Raw genomic sequence first — 24751 nt, forward strand, 5'->3', positions numbered from 1 at the left:
GTTGGGTAGAGTTGTTAGCCATTCATTGTAATATTGGGTTGTTGCTGTTTCACTCTAAATATAAATGTTGCATTAATCTGATAAGAAAGATTATCAGCTTTGGGGAAGCAGTTTCCACTTTTAAGTTTTCCAAGTGAAGCAATACCCTGTCTGTTCCAAGTAGGAAACAGTATATCAGACCAAAAGCTTAATTAACTTTTTTTTAAAAGTGAGTTACTCAGCAACAGAGCCCTGTTATCCTTTAAAGACTTTAAGATGCTTCTTTAGTCAATCAGGAAAAGCACTTAGTTGCAAACATAACACACACAAATTCCCATTGAGCTGTAAGCGTGCCCTTTTTATAATTTAAGCAGTTAAGCATAATAAATATGTCTTGCTTTTAGTACTTCTCACAGGCGAGGTTGACTTCGCTGCTCCCTGTACTGGCAGTCCTAGAATGATTAATTAGGCATAAATGGAGGATGCAAAAACACGTGCTCGTATAGTTTATTATAATAGATATAATTGAGAAATATATTTTAATGGAAATTCCAATCAGCAGCAGCACACAAGACAGGAGAGGACACTAGCTAAGAGAGATGCATTTGAAGTTTCTTTTAATAAAACCCATTACAGAAGAATGAATAGAGCATGGAGCTTATGGGCTATAGAAAAGTGCGACCCTAGGTTTTCAGCAGGACTTTAGACAGCCTATTCCACTAGTATTGTCAAGGTGACTTGTGATGGAACACCACTCCAACAGTCTACCTTTTATCAGCATAAGGTTACAGCCAGATGGATGTGCGTTCAAGTGCCACTTGGACCGTTTCAACCCTTTGGACTCCTTCAGGCCAGTTACACATTCTCACATAACATCCCATATGAATTTAAAGTTCAAGAATGGGGCATCCGTAAGCTATTAGGTCTAGACAAATGGTTTTCTGCACTTGCTATGGGGCTTTCCCAGACAGTAATTGCCCACATAGACTGCAACTCCATTGGCCATGCTGGATGGTGCTGATGAGAGATGGGATCCTCATAACAGAGGGTCCTGGTTGCACACAGGACCCAAGAGCTCACCTGATAGGGTTAAAATGGGGGGGGGGAGGAGCAAGAAGTTCTGGCCATTCCCCTGGGATCACACCAGGCAATTTTAGCCAATAGCCAGTGGTGGCGTGATCCCAGGGGCTTTAAAAACAGCAGTGTGATGCAAGGAGGGGCACTTGTTTCACACTGTTGAACACCCACCCACCCTCCATAGTTCAGTTAGAGTTGCTTGGCCTTGCTTTGGTTTGGGTCGCCTGTTTTGGAACAGGGGCTGGGTAGGAATTTTTCCATTTGGCAGATTGGCTTTAGCCATTTGGTTTTTGCCTACCCCTTAGCAAATCGACACAACTTGTAAGGTGGCGGTTAGGCATTGGCTCAGTTGGATTGTGGGGAGGGGAGGTGCGGCCATCACCTGCCCCTCCAGGAACTGGGTATTCCGTTAAAGGAATCTGGGGGTCCTGGATCTCGTCCGAAGTCCGCTTGAGGGGCTAGGGCCATGCCAGGACCACAGCAACCCCGGGGTGAGCTTAGGTTGGTCCTCATTGACCTAGCTCCCTCGTCTGGTTTACCCCATTTGACCCTGAGAGGTGGAGCCAGTTATAGTGGGGAGTCAATGCCTAAGCCAATACCGCTCACGTGATTGTATTTCAATAAAGTTGTGGCCAAAAATTTTGCCCCAAAACTTAATCTAATATAAGTGTCCGTGTGTATTTATTTTGGGGGTGGGTCTTGGGGCCTCGAGACGCAGTTGTGGTCCACAGCATCTAGAGACCACCACGTTGGCTACCCTTGTCCTTGGAATTATGTGCATTCATCCTTCCTTTGGGGCACATCTTATATGGATGCATGGAAGGCTGTTACCTTTCCAATTACCTACCTCAGCAATTTTTCCCTAGAGGCCAGCCACATCTCCTAGAACAGGCTTTCCTAAACTGTGCTTGCCTGGGCTGATGGGAGTTGCAGTCCAAAACATCTGGAGGGCATCAGGTTGGCAAAGCCTTCCCCAGGAAGTTTGCCAGCAGGCTTGTCTTCCCCTATGGAATCAACACCCTCCAGTTTATTATAAATGAAAACGAAGATTGCATTTCTAACGATTATGACTAGAAGGCAGTGATGAAAATGGATTATATCTTTTGCCAGTTTTATCATAAAGCTATAGCATAACTCTGACCTTAGAGACAAAAAGACATAAAAAACTACATTGGCACCAGTACTTGTGTGTTCTTCTCCCAGTTGACCTATCCTTCATTAACACAACTAATCCTTTAAAAAAGCTATTACCATGTTTATTTGTGGCCATCATGACATCCTCGCTCATTGAGTTCCATATGTTCTTTTCCAAAACAGTCTCTCAGTTCTCACTTGATGACCTTGAGTTCTTGTATTTGTGCATGTGTGGGAGAGAGAAGAAAGCATATTTCTGCAGTCACACTTCCCATACCATCTTACATTACATTCTCCCTTCACTAACCTTACTTGCAAAGCAACCATTCTCAACAGTTTGACGCAGGAGTGGGGAATCTGTGGCCCTCCAGATGTTGTTGGATGTGCTGGAGCACACATCCTAATTCTTTCTTAGGCTGCAGAGCTCTGCATAAGGGGACTTACTTTTGGGTAGACAAGAATAGAATGGCATTGTTAGTTAAGAACTGATAGATTCCCTTGGATCATTTATGTTGCCTTCTTTATTTCCAATATATCCTTTTGGAAACGGGCTATCGGAAATGTACAGACTGTTCCAAATTCAGATACTCTTTGTGCAATTATCATGATATTTTTTAATCCCTTTTCTAAGAATTCTTAACAAGCCTTTCCAATTTTTTACTGTCACGGCATATTGAGCGCATATTATTTACTGTGATTGTTCTCTTCCACTGCAAGACTGCTTTCTGTGTCAGTAAAGCCACATCAGAACCTATCAAAGCACATATGGTGCTTTGCATGTATTAAGCTCTCTCTCACACACACACTCAATTCTTTGTCAAGTTTGAGATTTCTCAGACTTTTTGTGGGTTTTACTATACTACTTTTCCTTCACCTGCATAGTATGCCAGCTCACCTTTCATTATTGTTTTAAATAAAATTTATTACATTTTTTTCTGGGGTAAGATTTTGCTAGCGTCTAACCCTGCTGTTGAAAGAATTGCACTGGCTGGCCATTAGCTGCAGGGCTAAGTTCAAGCTGGTTTTGGTATATGAATTCCTGTACAGCTTTGGACCAGATACTTGAAAGATCATCTCACTCCTTATATACCCATTTCAACATTGTGCTCTGCAGGTGAGAGCCTTCTGCAGATAACATCTTATCAGGAGATCTGCTCTGTACAATGTTGGAGTCTGGCCTTTAGTGACCTGCCCCTTGGAATCATCTCCCCTTGAATATTAGACAGATACTATTCCTATTGTCTTTTCAGCACCTACGGAACACCTTCCTATCTCAACCAGCCTTTTAAGCCAGGGGTGTCAAAACTTTATTCAAAGAGGGCCAGATTTGATGAAGTGAAAAAGGTGGGGGGGCCGACCAAAGTTGTTGAGATTTTTAAAGGATTTAACCCCGAAGTTGTTGACCTTCCCCCCCCCCAAAAAAAAGGATTGAAGTTGCTGAGCTTTCCTTAGGATTGAAGTTGTTGACCTTCTTTATGACTGAGATTGTGGAGCATTTTTAAAGATTTAACACCAAAGTTGTGGAGCTTTTTTTAGGATTGATGTTGTTGTGCTTTTGGGGGGATTTCCACCCAAAATTTATATTTGATATCCCGCTTTATCACTACCCTAAGGAGTCTCAAAGTGGCTAACAATCTCCTTTCCCTTCCTCCTCCACAACAAACACTGTGTGAAGTGAGTGAGGCTGAGAAACTTCAGAGAAGTGTGACTAGCCCAAGGTCACCCAGCAGCTGCATGTGGAGGAGCGGGGAAACGAACCCAGTTCACCAGATTACGAGTCTACCGCTCTTAACCACTACACCACACTGTTCAGCTTTTTTTGGGATTGAAGTTGTTCAGCTTTTTTCAAAATTTTACACCAGGAAATAAACTGCCACAGGGGCCGGATTAAATTGACCAGCGCACCGAATTAGACCCCTGGGCCGGACTTTGAACATGTGTGCTTTTAAGATGAGATCTTTCCCAGACTGGGAATTGTTTTGAATATTTATTTTATTGCTTTATCACTTGTTGCTTTCTGCCCTGGGCTCCTCGTGGAGGATATAAATTGAATAGCTAACTAAATAATACATAAAAAAGAAAGAGGCAGATGAGTGTGATAAAAAAAGATCAAAGTACTAAACAAACTGCATTTTTATGGGTTGCTCCACCCTTTGTTTTAACCTACCACTATTTAAAGTAATGTAATTAAATATTTACTAAGTTGCCTTAGACAGGTAAAACAATATTTCAAGTTTCACTTTTTCTCAACCTCCTCCTAGAAAAATCCCCACAACTGACTTTATTTACAAAGCAGAAATAAAGAATTATAATCACTCTAACGTCCAAAGCCGTTCTCATTAACTTCAAAAAAGCATTTCAGACTCAGGCAGGACGTTTTAATTCTATGCATGCATTTTCCTCAGCTCTTTCATAAACATTCTGCTTATCTGCATAATAACCGTAACAGGGTGCTAAGGCTGAACTAAATGCTGTGGTGCTGATTCCTGTCTTAGAACACGCGCTGTTGCCAAGCAGGTGCAAAGTGGAGGTTGCTGGGAAGCCGGATGCAAATAAGCTGAAGAAATCCACCCACTTTGTAATCTTGGAAGAGCCAAAGATCACATGCACACCACACATCTAAAGCGTATTTGTACCACTTTAACAGCCATGGTGCCTTCCCCTCAAAATAATACTGGAAACTGTAGTTTTTATCCTCAAAGAGCTACAGTTCCCAGCACCCTTAACAAACTCCCAGGATTCTTGGTATAGGGGAGCCATGTGCTTCAAATGCATGGTGTAGATGTGCTCCAAGTTAATTTCCCAACCATGATGGTCAGATAAATTCCTTTAATAGGAACAGGCCGGTCCTACTGTTAGGCCGAGTGAGACAGCTGCCTCAGGTGGCAAATGCTGGGTGAGCAGCACGGTAGCAGTGTGGTGTTGGAAGGCAGAACTGTGTGTGGCAAAGCTGCATCCCCTAAGCTAGCCTGCTAGCCTGCCCACTTCTGAACTGCCACTGGTCAATTGGCCAGTACGCTGCAAAAAGTCTGGCATCCTGATCCAGAGCACTTTGCGCTGTCAACATTTTATTGCAAGTCCCATTTGTTTACTAGTGTATGCTCAAGACAAATAAGTTGAACTGAACCCTTCTAATAAGCACACCCAACATGTAATAATAGATATTAGACACATAATGGTCACATATAAAGGCTTAAAATGTGAAGGGGGATCGGGGTGTGTCTTCAGTACCTTCTGGACAATATTTTAATCTAAATGATACATAAACCGAGTAATTTGAGCATTTGTGAAACTGAAGCCTGGCCGTAATTATTCTAAGCCATCTGAAGCTCATCTTGAATGTTGCTTTCTGGCTAAGAAGGATGAACTGTTAAGCTTCCCCCCTCCCCTTATATATTTTTTTCATTTAGGAAATTGAGATTTAAAATCCTCCCAGGTGACTGAATAGGGTGATCTGGCTGATTAATTGAGGAAAGAAGCAATATATGCTAGACCTCGAGAGGAAGGGAGGAAGAGAAAGAACATGACTGGCTAGAAAAGACCAGATTTCTGAACAGAAATAAGTAAAGGGCTGCATTTGCACGTCAGTTTATTTCATTTCTCTAACTGTTAATTTCCACATTATAGTTGAACTTTAACATGACCCCAAGAGCCACTTCCAGAAATCTAGCAGCATATAGTGGAGGTTTAGCACTTATTGGTGTGTTAATTACTTCCAGGAAGAAGAAAAAAAATCTGTTTGCAACCCTGTTAACCCAGAAAATTGTGGGAGTAAAGTGATGAAATTTGGGGCAGAGTGCCAGAATATTGTTCTTTCCTGCCATTTTTCATGTGTGAATGCTGGGGGAATAGAAGCACGTATGTGTGGAAAGGCTGAGGAGTAGCGATGTTGTCTGGTGGCATTCATTTCTGTGTCACACCACACTAGTGGTGTGGCTTATATTTAGCATGAGAGATCAGTATATCAGTGGAAAAGCCATCGTTCCACAGTGCAAACAGCACTGTGTGCAAAAAATATCAGTGGAAAAGCCATCGTTCCACAGTGCAAACAGCACTGCAGTGTGCAAAAACATTAGGAAATAGAACAGAAGCACTAGCATAATAATTGGGAAAACTAACACAATATTCCTCATGTCTGAATGATCCAAGGTGCACCAAAAACTGCCCCTTTCTTCTGAGGGTTCTTTGTTCCCCCCACAAAGATGGGAACCCCTTTTCATCTCCTTCTGAGTGAAGTGGGTGAATGTAAAGAAAAATGGCAAGGTTTGGAGTTGAAGGTTTGGTGTATACCTTACTCAACAGCTGTAGAAGACTGCAAGTGTTTTTCATTGTTTCTGTTGCTTGAGGAACAGTCATGACTCTGTGCTCTGTGTGTTGAAGTTTCACAGGTTCAATCCTTGGCATACCCAGGTAAGGAATGGGAATGTCTCCTGCTAGAAACCCTGGCGAGATAACATCTGTCAGCACAGGCAATACTGAGCTATATGGATCAATGGTCTGACTCGCCATATGGCAGTTTCCTACACTGCTGTTTTCCTTCCTTTGAGCTTCTCAGACTGCTTGCCAGCAGCTCAAGGGACTGCAGCTGCCCAGCCTGACAGCAGCACTTTCAGAAATGTCCCTGAGAAGATGTTGCATCACAAAGCCTTCCCATGAGAACAGCCAGAGGGATAGGCTCCAGGCTTAAGAACAACAAAAAAGTTTCAAGGGAGGAGTGTCTTTTTCCATTTACAAAACCTTGTCCCAGACCTTGTCATGGTCTTTCGTGTTGTAATTACTTCCAGATTAATCTCCTGTAATGTGTGTTCTACATAGGGCTGCCCTTGAAAAGGGTCCAGAAACGTCCACTGACACAAATGCTGTGTGTTGACCACAGTGAAGCATTTTGACCATATTATTATTGTTTGATCTACACAGGGTGACAGCTTGTTTTCTGGTTCCATTCAAGGTGCTAATCTTCACCTTTAAAGCTCTAAATGAGTAGGTATCTTAATGACTACTTTCCTCCACAAGTCCTCTCCTGTCACTGTCTAAGGTACGGCAGTGGTACCTTGGTTCTCAAACAAAATCTGTTCCGGAATTCTGTTCCAAAACCAAAGCGTTCCCAAACTAAGGCACGCTTTCCCATAGAAAGTAATGCAAAATGGATTAATCCGTTCAGACTTTTAAAAACAACCCCTAAAATAGCAATTTAACATCAATTTTACTATCTAACGAGAACATTGATTCATATAATGAAAGCAATAATCACTGTATTGTACTATAAAATAAATAAGACAGTATTGTAGATGATAAAAATAAAAATTAATTTTTTCCTTACCTGCACTGATGATATTCATTGTTTGGATGGGGAGCTTTTATCCATTTCCGCAGCCACACAAATCAATCAATCAGTAGCCAAACTGGGTTCCACACATTCACAAAAACAAATTAACTGAAAAATGCAAAATAAATAGCAAAAACAAAAGCACCAAACTTAATCTGTTCCAGAAGTCTGTTTGACTTCCGAAATGTTCAAAAACTAAGGCGCAGCTTCTGATTGGTGCAGGCACCCTGGAAACAATAGCTGACAGCCACGTTGGACGTTTGGCTTCCAAAAAACGTTCAAAAACCGGAACACTTCTGTGTTTTTTGAATTTGGGAACCAAGGCGTTTGAAAACCAAGGTACCACTGTACTCCAGATTCTTTAACCACATGAATCTGGGCAGCTAAGGGCTAGGGGGCTTTTTCTGTTCTGGCTCCACCCATTCCAGTGCAAGGTCTTTGCTACTGAGATCACACACGCCTTTGTTTTAAGTGGCAAACAAAAACTTGCCCTTTGTAAAAAAGCCTTTTCTGTTTCGATGACTATTCCCAGAGAGTGGGTTGTAGCCGACTAAGTTTTGCTCAAAGTAAAGCTGTTGAAATTAATGGTCCTAAATTAATTGTGTTCATTAATTTCAGTGGGTCTACTGAGTATGAGTAATGCTGGATACAACTCACAGTCATTGTTTTTGGTTTTTAATAGCAAAATGAGGATTTTATGTTGGCACATAAATGTGGATATGTTTATTGTTTCGTCTGCTGCCTTGAGAAATAAGCAGGAGATACCATTAAAATATTTTTTTTTAAAAAAATGGGGAAATAAGCTAAATAGCACCTAGGATTGATAGATCTATATGAATCTCATATTTTTATATGTGGTGCTTTTCCTAAGCATTTCCTAAACAATGTCTTAACAAAAGCCCCAGTACAAAAACACAAATCGGAAAAGCGTTATTACTGTCTTATTGCAAAAGGGAGCGGCAGTGGCAGATGAGTTTCAATGCCTGCTGAATTTTAATTAATTATTATTATTTGCTGTAAGAACAGAAGAAGTCATACTTTCAACATTCTCAACATTACTTTCACCTTTATTCACATTGCCCAACATTTATTCTTCATTGGAGATCATTTATGAAAAGGATGGAGATGGGAAGAAATGTTAGATCCAGCTGCGTAGTTGTAGTTCTAGCTGATCATAAATACAGCACACACATACAGACATGTTTTACAGGAATGTAACATGTCAGTTCTTGAATGCTTGCAATTATTCAAATCAGGCCAAACCATTGAATTTGCAGAGATGAAACCATCGTTTGATTTCACTTTCCCAGTATTTCATGGATTTCCACAATCCTGTGATGTCTAAAGTTCTTCAACCTTGAAATTAAGTAAGGTATTGATTTTGCTTATTTGTTTTGAGCCATAGTGAATCTGCAACTTATCAAATTGAGACTTGTTGTGGGGAGGGCATGGTTTTAATATTCAAGGGATCTGCATGCTTCTAAAGACCAGTACGAGATCCCAGTATTGCATGGCTGGTTTCACATTTATATTGACTTTGAGAAGAATGTTATTAGCTAGTGTTGGGGCAGTCATGCTGCTATTTCCCCCCCTTTCCCCCCCATTGCCCCCCATGGCAGAAAAAAGGCAAATGGAAGAATATGATTAAGGTCCGGCACTCCCATCTCTACACACTGTCCTCCAAACTCTGATGTAGTTCTCTAAAGCCTTATCAGTCAGGTGTAGTCTAATAGTTATTCAGAGAGCAAACTGTGATACATTTACATGCCTTCCTGACTGGTGCTGCTGGTGGGAAGGTCAATGGCTGAGTTGAAATAATCAAATGTGTTTTGTGAACATGTGTCATGGTCAAAAAGCACCTCCTATTTGGGAGTATTCCCAGCGATTATCTTCTCTCTCAGTTGCTTTTGTTTATTTGCAATGATGTCATACGGCAGAAAAAAATGGCTACATACGGTAGCATTGTGGCTTTGTGCTATTCACTACGTAATCCCTGATTGGCTGGGACAATCCATGTAATTGTATCTACAAAGGTTTGTCAGCATCAACACTTCCCACAGAACCTCCAGTGAAGTCTGCTATGAGCCAGAGAGCAGAGAAATCAAATAGCCCTAGCAGTAGGTTACAGCAGTCTCCAAAACTCCAGATCTATGTACTGGGATAATGATGGCTGCATCCTCATACCCACAAAAGACAGGGACTGTGGAATAAGCTATTTATGCCACATTCCCAATTATAGACTGGGTGGAGCACACCATAGCAAGCTCCTTCAATGCTGGTGGACTACAACTGCTGGTCATTTACTAGGCTGGCTGAAGCTGATGGGAGATGGACTCTTAATAACATCTGGGTGGCAGTGCATTGAGTGTCCCCGGCTTAAAAGCTTCAAGGGTGGGGCCAGGTTAGGGAATTTAAGGATGAGTGGGATCTGATAGAAACTGGAAATTGGTATTTTTGTTATCTAACAAAATTTACATAGCACTTGATGGCATTAAACCTGTGAGCAGTTTATAACAAGTATTAAAATGATCAATAAAAACAGTTTAAAACAACTAAAATATTTAAAAATAATTAAAATGAATAGTGAAAGAGATTAAAACACACCAGCTTCTGCATGCCTGGATAGACATGCCTAAACAAACATTTAATTCAAAGCCCCTGACCTTTTTCATTTTTCTTTTTTACACTGATAACAAGGATCTCTGAACCACACAGCAGTGAGGCATATTTACCCTAAGTTTGCTGAGTTCCTGGAGGCCACACACCTATTCCTAGGGGAATCTATGTCGTATTAGGTAATAAAAAAGCCACTTTGTTATTACTTAGCCTGTGTTTAGAGTTCAGCTGTGTCACCACCCCCTCTCTCTCTGTGTGTGTGTGTGTTTTAAAAATTGTGTAATGCAGAGCCAAAGCAAAATGTACCCTAAATCATGCCTCTGTTAAAAAAAGAGAGAAAGAATTACATACAACAAATTCTCATTCCTCCCTGTTCCAATGTTTGTGGAGAATTTAGTTTTGTACTCCTGGCGAAATATGGCAAAACAAGGGGCAATTGACCAGGAGAGTAAAAGTGTCCCTGGGGCTGCATTAATTTCTTCCTACTTGACCCACGACATAAAAAGAAGCAGATCCCTGTAATCAGTTCAAGCCCCTCTCACTTCCTAAGTGTGACAAAGCAGTAGTAGCAAATACACGCTCTCTGCACCCTGGGGATGTGAGGGTGGGAGTGCAGCTGATTGCATATTTATATGGAAGGGAGTCAGGAGGGATGGGGAAAATGCAGAGAGGAGTGCTTTCCCAAATGCTGTTCTATTGAGACACAGCCCTTATCTGTTTACTGATGTCCACAGCCTTATTTCCATAGATAGCCCTGCTTTGTGATCACAAAGCATCAACGATGGCAGGAAAAGATTGGACCTGATGCCATATGTGGAAACTAATTTAGTAAGAAATTGCACAGCGACAAGGCAATGATGCTTTATTTTAAATGGCAGATGCCTCATTAGTGATGATTTATTTAGATGACCTTCTCAGAGTGCTGCCAATTCTCTCCCTTCTTCCCAAGCCCCCTCCCCTCTCCCGGCTCACTGCGAAATATTCCTTAGGAAGCAGAAGGAAGCACCTCTCATCTAAAGCTCAAACTGGCTTAACCTTTCTGCTCCAAAACATTTCAGCAACACAGCAATTCGTAAGGTTTTGCATCGGGTTTAGACTCTGCGATTAAAATTTACAGTGTGTATGAAACCCTGAACAGGAGCAATGTTTTCCTGCATGTCTCATTTGTGAAACATCCCTTTTCTTGGTGTTCCTTTAATCTTAAGACTGGGACTAGCTGAGTAAAAAGGTTGCTAGAGATGTGCAACACAGTCAGAAAGGCTTGTGTCATAAGGTGTGTTTTGGACACTACCCATCTACCACACAAAATATCATCATTTGACTTTGGGGTGGAAGTTGAACATTAGCAAAAGGCATTTGGGAGAGCGGAGAAATTTCCCAGTGAAAGCCAGCATGTCCTACTGGCTTCCTGAAATGTTAGAATTATCAGGAAATGCCAACATTCACAGAGTTTCTGACATTTACCAAAATGTATTTTGATTGCGTTTTTTGTTCTGCTTTGTTTTGTTCTAGAATGTGGCAGGCCTTGGAGGGGAAGGGACATACGCAACCAGTTTGGGCTCAGAGACAGAAGGTCCATGTGTCCTTTTGTGGGCTGGAGCCCCTAAAGGACAGCATTGCAGTCAACCACTAGCAGGTAGGATACTCCTGACATTTGTTTATAAAGGTGTCTAATTGCCATATTTATATTCAACATGACTGAAGGTAAGTAGTAAGGGAGCAAAGGTTGCCCATCACAGGATTTCAAAGCTATCTAATATTTTTCTCTTAATTAAAAATTTCCCCTGAAGGGAGTCATGTCTTTTGACATGTTACTCATAAGTTTTGATAGGCATTATCTTCCTTAGTAATGGTAACAGAACATGCTGTCAGTATTACTGGGTAATGTTGCTATCCCTATGGGGGACCAGATCCCTGGTGTCATTATCATATCTTGTTTTATTCAGAAACACCTTCAACAGAACCACAACAAACTGTTATATAAAGGCAATAATTAGCACTGGATCAACCGTTTGCATTTTCACATCAGTGATTTCTCTCTCCCTCTGGAGCAAATGTTTGTTGCTATGTTCTTATTTTTTAATTTACACTGCAATACCCAACTTGAAGTTAGACTCCATGTGGCATTTCAACTTGGCAGATAAATATATGAATATACACAAACACATCAGGTGTATTAATTTAAGAAACAACATCATGCTTGATTGGATATATTGGGCATGAGGAACTGGATCCAACCAGTGAATTGGAGTCTGATTTTCCTTAAACCCTGTGGGCCAAGTTTGATGGGTGGGTGGAGCTGCTCACCAGTCACCTGACTTCACAATGATGTCGGGGCTAGCAAAGCACTGGGCAGTGTGCTATGCAAGCTTGTAAAATGTGGTCCATTGAACTTTGACCGGTTTGGATGCGGAGCTTCTGGGATCCTGCAGCAGGTGCTGCAATTATGAAGTCCAATGGAAGGAGAGAGGCAAAGGGGACACCAGATTTTGGCATCACAGTGTGCTACTGAAATTTAAGGTGCCAAAGTCTGCCATTGATTGTTGGGGCTTCTGTACACAGTGCTATGCAAAAATGGGCCACCTAAGATCATCCTGGCATCAGGTTATTGCTCTAGAAAGTCATGGCTCTGTGTAGCTCTGTGTGGCCAAGCTGGAGGGAGCCTGCAACCCATGTGCTCCATTTGGCAAGCAAGACTGTTTTTGCCAAGAAAAGTTTCCCATATTTTCTCTGCCACTACATAATACATGTACTACCTTACTGCATTATTGGAACAATTTCTTGTGCTGCACATTGGGATAGCTGTCTTTGTGCTAATTCTACCTACTTTTCTGTGTTATTTGGATGTATGGTTTCAGCATCTCAGTATGAATTAGCCTAGTCTGGCACTGAAGTCAATCTGTTTGCATTCCAGCATCTCATATTGTGCAATAACCCAATGATCTGTATAGACAAACAGAGCAACGTACCCTATCAGCATATTGTTCATATTATTGACACTCTTGGAAAATAACTTACAAAAGTTGACTAAGTCTGTTGTTTTGAGATGCTCGCCTGGGTTGTGCATCACTCAGTGTTTTGATATTAGGTGGCCACATTCTGCCTCAAGATGGGGGACCTTTTAAGTTGCATAACCTTCTCGTGAGGCTACAACTGCTAATTTGGTGTTTAATTATCTATATTTCACACTGTTTATTTGACAATGCTTAGATTAATTTCTCTTTCCAAGCAAATCACATTTAGGGATGCATTTGCATATCTTGATTGCGGTTTAATGCCCTGGCTGTCACAGTGGGGTTTTTTCTTTTCCAAGAAGAGTACTTTAAAAAAGAAGAAGAAAGAAACAGGGAATGGTTTCACATTACTGCATTGCAGATTGCTGGATGGACATACTTTTATTTGAACGAAGAATGAACTTGACCATAATAAGGATCATATTTTGACAATCTGCAACCTTCTTGGCTTTATTTGATTATGGTAAATATTCCACTAAATGTTGCTGCCCTTGGCTTCATTGGGAGGAAGGGAAAGGTATATTTAATAAAATATTCAATAAATAAGTGAAAATAAGGCTATATATGCATATGTGTGTGCATGCACATGCATATTCCACAATTATGCATTTCAAAATGGAAGGCAGAGCAATATTACTAGATCAGAGGGAACTATACCCATGCACTGCCATTCTGTCATTAGCAGGGTAGAAGATGAAAGGAGAGTGGATTTCCATCTTTTCTTTCCCTGCTTTTGGCCTCCCCCTGCATTCACTTTTACAGAGGTTTTCTCCAGGACAATACCAATACTAATACCAATAATAATTTTATTATTATCCTGACCATCTAACTGAGTTTCCCCAGTCACTCTAGGAGGCACTTTCTGTTCTACACCAGGGGATTGGTCCAGATTTCGGGGAGCACCAGCACCAGTAATTTCAATGCTGGCTAAGAGGGTATGCTGCTAAGGATGGATCTCCTCCTCTGAGAGTAGCCTTCCTACTCTGCTCAGGGTACATCCACACTCCTGCTTGCCCCCATCACCTTCCCCCGGAAAACCTGCTGCTTACTCCTGGATCAGAGCAAACGTCAGTTGGATTTTCTGAGGATTTTCTCTGATTCAGTGCTAAAGAGTGAGTTTTCTGGGGGAAAGCAGTGGGCAAAGACAAAACTGCTCAGACTTATGCCTAGAAAGCATGGGGCAAGGGGAAAATTGCTCAGACATGGAAGCAGCAGAAGTGTCGAGAAGCCCTCAGAGGGAGAAATATTCTGAATACCACAGGATTCCTTTGGGATTGTGCCCTAAGCCTTTGGAATGGAATTGTTCCCTTTGATAGCATTTGGGTCCAAAAGCAGACCATCAATATAAGAAACCCAGATCCACACATGTTATATAATTATATGCATTTGCAGACATTCAACACAAATTAATCCATTGAATCTGAACTCTTACACAGTTAATGATTGCTATCGAGCACCCATAAATCTGTTTTTCAGTTTCACGCAGTCACAGTTCAGAGCTCATTGCTGGCTAAAGAAGATGGAGTTTTTCCAGTATCCTGTGTCCGTTTTGCATACTACTTTTATGCCCACATGGGCTGATTGTCCTTTCTCTGCCTCAGTAAAAAACAACAACAAACCATGTTGCTCCTCAGCTCCACCCACTCTTTAGGGCTCTTCTGATTCATGCACATTTCCAGAAGATACACATTCTCTTGAATGGGGGAGAGTCAATCTCCTGGGAACACTCTGCTGTAGTCTTTATGATAACAAGACCCAATATTTCCCATTCAGATGCAGACAGCCTCTAAACACTATAAACTGCACAGTACCACAGAATACAACACAGCACAACTGAATATATTTGAGGCAGAAATTTTCCCCGCTATGATTTTCTTTCATGATATGAAAACATTCCCCCTGTAAACATTTTTGGTTTGAAGCCAAAATAGGATGGAGATCACATAGTTCAGAGTTAATACAGACACTGCATAGACACATGTACATACCCCATTTAATCAGTGCTCTGCAGCTGCTCCCCCATAAGAGGAAAAGGACAACTAAGATCCAACTACAGTGGTACCTCAGGTTACATACCCTTCAGGTTACAGACTCTGCTAACCCAGAAATAGCACCTTGGGTTAAGAACTTTGCTTCAGAATGAGAACAGAAATCGTGCTCTGGCGGCGCAGCGGCAGCAGGAAGTCCCATTAGCTAAAGTGGTGCTTCAGGTTAAGAACAGTTTCAGGTTAAGAATTGACCTCCGGAACGAATCAAGTACCTAACCCGAGGTACCACTGTATAAAATATGATTCTTGAGAATTTCTGTGCACAACATTTTAAAATAAATATTAATGTTTGAATTCTCATCCTAAACCTGCATGCAAATACACAACAAGAGAAACATGACAGTTTATGAGAAGCTGCTATGAGAGTATTAGACTGTTTACCAATGTTTTTTATGGGCAATCGCTGCAGTTTCACAATACTTCATATAGAGCAAACGCTAAAAGACCTGATGTAGGCACATGTTTTTCAACTCCAAATTGTGGGAATCAAAACTTTAAAGTTCAATCAATCAGTTGTCTGGAATATACTGTATGCTTCTTTTATACCTGATCATGATTAGCAATATGTATGCATATGTGCTGTTATGAACTCCTTAAATTAAGCAAAATGAATAACTTTGTTGCTTGAATCGTCTTGTTGCACGGAGCAAATAAACTAAGCCTCATGTGTCTGAACATGCAAACAACAAGCGCACCGGGGAGGAGGAATCATATCTGCAAGCTTGGTGCCTGCCTGCACGTTTCCTCATCTGCACTGCCTCTCGGTGTGCATGAACTGAATGTGTAGGTTTGAATGTGTGGCTGAGGCCCATGCTTGCGAGGACTCTGGTATCATGTATGAGCCTTTACATGTGCCCTTTGCAGAAGCAGCACAGGACAAGGCTTAACTCCGTATTTTTACACCCTTCTGTGTATATTCCAACGTCTGAACCAGGTTCTTGTAACTCACTCTGCTTGCAAGGGATGGCTGTTTCCACCTGTCTGGCTCCCACCCACCAGTTGTGAGAGCTTTCCTAGGGCAGCTGTTTCCAGGAGAACGCTCTAGGCAGAGGCATGAAACCTTGGGGAGAGAGCATCTGATTGTTGGGAAGTCAAAGTGCTGTGCAGAGCTCCATTGTTGCACACTGTGGTTTGAAGAGCTGGCAATTAGCTGATCATTGACACTTCAAAGTGACATCCCGAGCTCTTTGCAAGAGGCTCACAAATAAACCTGCACTGTGCTTAGAGGTTTCAGTGATCAGCCAACTTCAGCACTTCAGAAGCCAGGTGTGCAAAACTTCTGAAAGCCAAAGTGTAGAGCCTCTTGAAGATCAGACAATTGTTGGTTCTTCAGAAGCCCCTTGGACTCAGCCCAGCTGCCCTTTTACCTGCCCATGCCTGATGATGTCAGTGACCAGCAGGTGCATGTGGCTTGGCCAAAGTAGTCAGGTGACCTATTTAGGTCCAGAGGCTGGAGGCTTGTCACCCCTGATCTATACATCCGGCGGGGGGAGGGAATTGTACTATGCCCTCAATAGCAGCAATCACCTCACATCATCCCAGTTGGGGGACACCATGAGCAGAATGAAGGGGCCATTGTTGGGTGAGAATTATAAAGCCCAGCTGTCTCTGCCCATGTGTGGTTGGTGTGGCAATGCAGGGTATAGCCCAAGATCAGTTCATCCATAGTTGGTGGTGGACACAGTGCCTTCCTCCACTGATGAAGCAAGCACAGGAGAAAGGGGGGAGAGCCATTGTTTTTGTTGTTTGTGAGAAGAAACAGAAGGAATCCAGTGAGATTGCCACTAGTATCTTAATTGTTTTCCCATGTTATATGACCATGTAATAATGATAATGATAAATTATTTATACCCCACCCATCTGGCTGGGTTTCCCCAGTCACTCTGTGGCTTCCGTAGTTCATGTACTGCTGAGTTCCAATTCAAAGCATGAATGTTCATTCCTAAAACTGTTGCTCTTCTGCGTAATGCGTCTACCCACCTCCATCTTTCCTGTATTCAGCATTCTCTTTCAAAAGCAAGGGAATTAAAAGGATGATGAGCAAAATGGGTTTTGTTGTTGTGCTCGCCCAATTTTGGCTGCTTTAGTTTTCAGTTTAATGCTTGCAGAGGAAGGCTGAATGGATTTAATTAATGTGTCTAAAATTATGTATTTCAATAGCTATAAACAAATGCACTTGCATTTATTAATATAAAAAGCTATGCAAATGGCCGCTCTTCTGATTGTAGCAGTATCAGAAAATTAAAGTAATGATACACTGTGATTAATTGATTCAGGATGGGTTTTGTTGAGTAATTTTGTGCTTAATGAGGTTCCATCTATTCAATTTCGTTTTCCATTTCCACTTGTTTCACTCCTGGTCTTCCAGAAAACATGAATTTTTAGAAAAAGCAACGAATAACGTTATAAAAGATATATTGCTGACCACAGAGGCTTGTGTTTTAAAAAATAACTCACCTTTTCAATGTGAAGCTGAAGCATGTTAAATGCTTTAGTCAGTGCTTTTTTTCTTAAAAACATTTTTAGTGGTACACTCATATTGAAATACTGCCCCTTAATGAGGCCAAACTTAGATTCACAAAATGTTTAGGGGTATGCGTACCCCTGCGTCCCCCCAGAAAAGAAGCACTGGCTTTAGTCATTCGGAATGAGTTTTCTTAAAACCTTAAGAGCATCAGATAGTCAGCTAATAGAGCATGGATACAGGGGACGCGGGTGGCGCTGTGGGTTGAACCACAGAGCCTAGGACTTGCCGATCAGAAGGTTGGCAGTTCGAATCCCTGCGACGGGGTGAGCTCCCATTGCTCGGTCCCTGCTCCTGCCGACCTAGCAGTTCGAAAGCACGTCAAAGTGCAAGTAGATAAATAGGTACCGCTCCGGCGGGAAGGTAAACGGCGTTTCCGTGTGCTGCTCTGGTTCGCCAGAAGCGGCTTAGTCATGCTGGCCACATGACCTGGAAGCTGTACGCCGTCTCCCTCGGCCAATAAAGCGAGATGAGCGCCGCAACCCCAGAGTCGGTCACGACTGGACCTAATGGTCAGGGGTCCCTTTACCTTTACCTTATGAAGGGGGGGGGGAGCGGAGTATACATTGAAGATATGTTAACACTGCAAAAAAATTGTACATTTTTGCCACCTTGCGTCAAAATGGTATCCAAACATAGATGAAAACCTGTGCCTTAATCGAAGGAACCATAATGAAAAATTTGCTTATGATATCTTAAGTGGTGTCTAAATACAAAGCAAACAGAAAACTTTCCAAAGCACACAGTAAATGTTCTACTCTTTTTTGTTCAGTCAGAAAGTAGGAGCAGGAGCAACAGTCACATACTCCTGCGACCTTCAGGTTTTTTTAAATGAAAAACTAATCGAAGTTTCTATTGGGTTCAGTCCGTCTTATGGAACTTGGCTTCCTCTGTTCCCCCACTTTGGATTTTGTGCAACCAAAAAGGAAAGTCACCTTGGCTTTCTGATAGCAGGGAGAAATTTGCTCTCCCTTTTTATCCTGACAGAAAATCACTGCACTCTCCATTGCCCTGGCTATCACATGCACCGTGGCTTCAAAACCATCCAGCAGGAGATTGATTTCTGCAAATGGAATCAGGCTTATGGCAGATGGAAGTCATATCTTCCTGGCCGAATCTCACTCCTCTGTGTAAGCGATCCTTCTCACATGCGAAAACACATTAGCTTGGTGAGGACAGTGGGGAATTGAATCATGACATAATCCAGGGATATCTTCTGGAAGCAGAGGAAGTTACTTGGGCTAATGGATTGATTGATGAAGGCAAAGAAACCACAAATGAATATAAGAAATGTTCAAATTAAAAGAAAATTCAATTCACAGACTGAAGCAGCATTTAGATCACAGTCATGATCTCACAGAAAACAGGCAAAAGTCAGGAAGTCCTTCAGGCAAGAAAATGACCTGTTTTGACTCTAGGATTTCTCTGACTTGGCTTGGTCTATGCCAGAAGTATTAATGCTGTTGAAATGCAATTAGATATGCTCAGTATTAAATTGTGCACTATTCTAGGACATTTAGGCAAGAGCTCAAGCACAATAACTTGAAAGAGAGTTTATGATGAAATCAAACAAGCTGAGCTACATGCTTAGAATTGTTGGAATGGCATAGCTATTCTGATTTTAAGCAAACAGTGCCTAAAGCAAGATTATATTTTATATATTTGGAATACTGTTCATACTGTATATAGCATATCACAGAAAAGCCTGTGCTATATTTTTCTCTCTGCTATGGTTTCCACAGACTTGCTTTTAACATACAATATTCTACTACTCAGTTCCCCACTTGCTATCTGAAGCGGTGGTGTTCAGCGTAGTTGTTAAGTTGTGGGTGAACATATCAGATGACACAGCGATTCTTCCAAAGCAGCTCTTTATTTGTAAGCTGGAACAGAACTGAACTGAGGATCTCAGTCAGCCTGCTTATATAGAGCTCCAGAACAATGTAACTGTTGCAACTTTCTAAAACTATCCAATCACTGAACGTCACTTTCGATCCTTCATTTGCATACAAACTATCCAATCACTGAATGTCACTTTCGATCCTTCATTTGCATAACTATCTACAGTATCCCCCTGCTGGCCCAGGGTGAGAACTTCAGTACATAACAGTAGTGGTTTTTGCATTGGACTGGAACCTGAAAGAACAGGGTTCAATCCTTTGCTCGGCCATCACTGGGTGACCTTGGACCAGTCACTATCTCTTATCCTAACATACCTCACAGGGTTGTTGTGAGGATACACTGGGGAAGAAGAGAACCATGTATGCCACCATGAGCTCCCTGGAGGAAAGATGGGATATAAATGGGGTAGGTAGGTAGGTGTTTCTGAACACAGAGTGGCTCCAATACTGTGAGCTGAACAGGATTTCAAGTTGTGAGAAATTAACTTTCCAAAAGTAATAGGTAGGGATGTGTGTGTGCATGCAGGTACAACAAGAGTGTCAATATTTTATGTGCTTCTTGCTGTCTCAAATCTGGCAGTGGATATGGGTGACCCTGGAGCCACCATGGATTATTATGACGCCCCCCCCCACCATTCCCACACCCACTCGAACATCAAGATAGGTGCAGGAAGCAAGGGAGGGCCTATGACTGTCAATAAGAGACCACGTACTCTCTCTTTGCTTAGGAATACAAAATGGTCATGTGATCCAAACAAGGATTCCATTCCCCATCTTCAAATTCTCATTGATCTTGGCAAAGCACTAACATCAGAAGCATAAAAAGGGCTTTTGCTATCTCATGCTCCAGTGCTTCTAACATCCCACGCAGTTGTTTATGTGTCAGATTCAGCCGTGAAAGTATCTGAAGGTCTTATCTAAACTGAAGAGCCAGCATGACCAAGGATGGCAGGAACAACTTGCAGATTGTCCTGGGGAGATAAAGGCAATCAAGGCTGCAGGGAACGAGGAAGGACTGGGTATTAATAAATCTAAAGCCTGACACCCAAGGAGAAGAAAGAAGTGCTGTTGGTGAGAAATGGGCATGTGTCACCAAGTAACCAAGCAACCACAAGTGCAGGCAAACTCACCCACATCATTTCCTCAAATACCCTTCTTAATGTTTTCTGTTATGAAGCTTCTACTTTAGCTTGCACGAGGAAGCTAACATTTTGGGGTGAAGGGGGAAAGCCATTTCCCTTTCCTCAGCAGTGAGCAGGTTCTGAACCATGTGCCTAATTGGGTCTACTCAGCCCAAGCCGTGCTCACTCACCCCACACCTGATACCATATATGACATCAGGTGTCAGACAGGTAAAGATGGAACAGGTAGGAGCCTTAGAGTGCATTCCTGATTGTTCTTTGGCAAACTGGGGTTTTATCCAGTGCCTTTAAAATTTGGCACCAAATCCAAGCCTGGCAAAAATTGGTTCCACTCAGGAACTAATCCCTGCCCAAAGTGTGTGGGGGGGGTGTATGACAATTGCTCCGATCAGTTGGTTCCTGCTGGGATCAGCTATACACCGAAGTATCAGGAATGCTGGAATGCAGTGTGACTTGAATTTAGATCACACTGCAAATGGGAAATGGCTCGCCTGACCCCATGTCACCATCAGCTGATTGACAGGGGGTGCGCACCAATAAAAGTCAACCCTATCTAGTAGGATCAGTGGTCAGGGATGATGGGAGTTGTAGTCCAATAACTTGGAGACCCAAGTTTGGGAAACTGCTTTAACTATACTTTGATGCCTCCTGGGGACATTGGCTCTTCCTTTTTATCCTTACAGGAGAGCACATGCCTTTCTCAAGACGCAGACGACAGGCTTTCATTAAGGAGAAGAGCACATCAGGGGCAGCTTATTTGCTTCATGCAGAGTGATCTATGCCATTCAATTACAGAACTTTCTCATCTGCCCTTGCTGCCCGCAGTCCTAAATAACTACCTTGTAATAGCAGGCTGTTATTTATGAGTGGCAAAAGGCACTAGTAAGTTTTGAAATGCTGTGTTCCACTGACATTTGCTCACTAAAAAAATATTAAGACAGAGAATGACTCAGAGGTTTTGAAAGCACACACACACACACACACACACACACACTCCTGATCAGTCTCCTGCCCTGAAGTCTGCTTCTTCTCTAGCACCCTCAGATACTTTTAATTATCACTTCACCATTTCAATCTTTCCACATTGTTCCAATGCTCATTCATTAGCTGCGAATGACCGTGTCCCTTTATAAAACATCACAAAGCCTTAACCAAAAGCCCACTTGATGGCTCTGAATATTAGTAACGAAGAAAATGACTGGCATGGATCATTCATCATTATTTCAGTGACTAAAGCCATTCTGCAGTAGACAGCTATTTAATGAATTGAATTTGATGGATGGATGAAAAAATACGTTAAGTGGGGAGCGACGAAGGTTCTGATCCTATGCACAATTACTGGGTGCTAAACACTATTAGATACAGTGGGGTGTAATTATGAGCAAAATTGCATAGGATTGGAGACAGAATTTGGAGACTAGATTCTTGAATTTTCTGCTTAATCAACCATTCTTTGTTCTGTGATTGTACATCAGTTGGTCACTGTGTGGTTAGGCAAAGCAAAAGAGATTAACATAGCACACAGCACATTCATGTGCAACAAAGAACATGTGTGATTTCTAATTATAGCCTGAACTGGTCATCAATTTAAATGGATGAGACAGTTTCATGTTATGAAATACCCTGTACAATTACAATTTTGACAGTCGCTCATTATTTCTTCAGCTTTGTATGGTTTAGAGTTGAATCAGTTATTTTCATCTCTATATTCCTTTGCTTATACCATTTCCCCTGCAAAAAACAGTTGATTGATTGCACTCTGAATATTGTCTTACCTGTTTCTGGTAAGTAGAAATTGTTCCTGTAAGAAACAATGCTAGATCAACACTCCCCTTTTGGGAGTGTTGATCTAGCATAAAAAAGAGTGGTGTGTCCGTTCTCCAAATTACAACCCTGATCACCTTCCAAGGGCTTGGAATTGGATTACTTTTCCATACGGTCCAGTCCTAGGATTCTGTGCTACTTCATGGAGAGGGAAAGTCTATAAACACTGAGGCATTAACCCAGTAGTTTTGGTATCCTTGGTTCTCTTGTGACTTTCATAGTATAAAATGTGTACAATTAACAATTCTGGACAGTAGAATGTTGCAGCGTATGAGTACAGACAAGGGCTTGTTAGCCAGTTCTTGTTCTTTTGTGGGATTAGCAAATTGAGAGATCTCCCTTTGAAAGCATATTGAATGTTTTCAGGCCTAGTAGTTAATTGATTTCAAAAGCCATTTCCTGCACTATATTTTCCTCGGGACCATATGATGGCCAGATTTCAGAAAAGTACAGAAAAGCAGATGAGAACCAGAACTTAATTTTGAAAGGAAGAAAGATCTGCTTGAATCAACTTTTGTGTGGACGTGTATATTTCATGGCAAAACCTTCCTGGTATTTCCTTATCAATAATGGCTTCTGCATCATGCAGGGACACAAACGTGGCTTCTTTGGCTCAGGCCTCAGCAACTATTGCTACCTCCGTGGATTGCAAGCGTAAAGTCTAGTGAGAACACCAGTCATGAGCTAAGCAGTAGAATCCCAAGAAACTTAAGGGAATGAGTGGGAAATAGCTGTGGAATCTGACCCAGCCCTATTATTCAGCAGGGATGAAGCGTCCACCTCAGGTGTTGGGGTACAAAGCTTTGTGGGCCACATGGCCTGTTCTGCACCGCTAATCTGCTTTCCTCAGGTGTGGTGGGGGATACAGGCCTGTGGCACCAGAACATTATTATTATTACTACTGCTGCTGCTGCTAAATTTTCCAAGGGGCTCAAAGTGATGTATATGGTTCTTCCGCACTCCCCATTTTATCCTCACTACCTACCCTGTGAGGTAGGTTCAGCCGAGAGACAGCAACTAGCCCAAGATCACCCAATGAGCTTTTTGGTTCACTGGGGATTTGAACCCTGGACTCCTAGTTCAAGGTTTCCCAAACTTGGGTCTCCAGCTCTTGTTGGGACTACAACTCCCATCATCCCTAGCTAACAGGACCAGTGGTCATGGATGATGGAAATTGTAGTCCAAAAACAGCCGAAGACTCAAGTTTGGGATACCCTGTCCTAGTCTAACACTCTGACCATGCTGGGTATGATACAGCTGGCAGGCTAGTGGGCTTCTGTATGGAATGAGAGCCATCTTATCCTTTGCTCAGGCAGAAAAATGCAATAGCCTGACCCTGAAAGGCATAACAGGAGTTTCACAAGGATCCCAAAGTGCTAAAGCTGACTGGGAATCACATCCCAAGCCCAAAATGTGAATTGACACACAAAAGCTTCAGAGCAATGGAGAACAGGCTGACAGGAAGGAGGTCTTCAATTATTGTTTTGAATTTGGGTGGTGGGAGCTATTTTATTTTTATTTTGAAATCAAATGAATTCAAGGCAAACATTTGCCATCTTCTGGCAAAAAGTTTTATTTTTTTGCTGCCTGAAGAGGAACTGAAATATGTATTTTATCCAGGATCCCCACCCCCACCCCATCTTCTGCCAAACATATGCTGAAATCTTATTCATTATGGGGCTAGCAAGGTCTTTCATCCCTACCAACAAAATTCATAAGATAAAAAGGGAGCTATTGCTCCTTGCTCTTTAAAAAAAGATATTGGGAGAATTCTCTCTGTCTTCCTTCCCTGTCTCATCAGAATGATTCTCCTTCACACACACCCCTTAGACCTCCCATCTCGCCACACAGGGTTCATAAAGCACAATTTGGAGATAATGAAAGAAATACAGGACACAACATGTTTCTGGCTGATAGTATTGATTCCAGGTTTTCTCACAGAGAATTAATTCACCCATATGCTCCTGCTGCAATGCAACTTAACTGCTTCTATGACTGCCTGTTGAAACTGTTTCGCATATGTAACAGACCTCAAATCACAGATCAAAACTAATTACCAAAAAGTCACCCTAATTGCTCAGCAGAGGACATATCTGAGATAAATGCAGGTTCACATTGGCACCTGATTTTCATTATCCATTTAATGGAGAGGCTAATAAAGAGGAT

The 24751-nt window shown here is 41.9% G+C and overlaps 2 long non-coding RNA genes across 3 annotated transcripts in view; one reads left to right on the plus strand and one right to left on the minus strand.

Moving 5' to 3' along the window:
- LOC309351013 overlaps positions 1-24751 on the plus strand; it is a 224287-nt gene that overhangs the window by 127528 nt on the left and 72008 nt on the right. For both annotated transcript variants that reach the window (XR_014160645.1, XR_014160646.1), the window contains one exon: positions 11645-11768. This is a non-coding gene — a long non-coding RNA (uncharacterized lncRNA). The remainder of the gene's footprint in view (positions 1-11644; positions 11769-24751) is intronic.
- On the minus strand, positions 101-7516 carry LOC309351143. Its single transcript, XR_014160720.1, has 4 exons — positions 6481-7516; positions 2498-2633; positions 1904-2060; positions 101-431 (listed from the first exon to the last, which is right to left on the minus strand). It is a non-coding gene; the product is annotated as an uncharacterized lncRNA (long non-coding RNA).

Source organism: Podarcis erhardii, assembly GCF_964252035.2.
Source record: "Podarcis erhardii genome assembly, chromosome: 10".
Taxonomy (NCBI): Eukaryota; Metazoa; Chordata; class Lepidosauria; order Squamata; family Lacertidae; genus Podarcis; species Podarcis erhardii.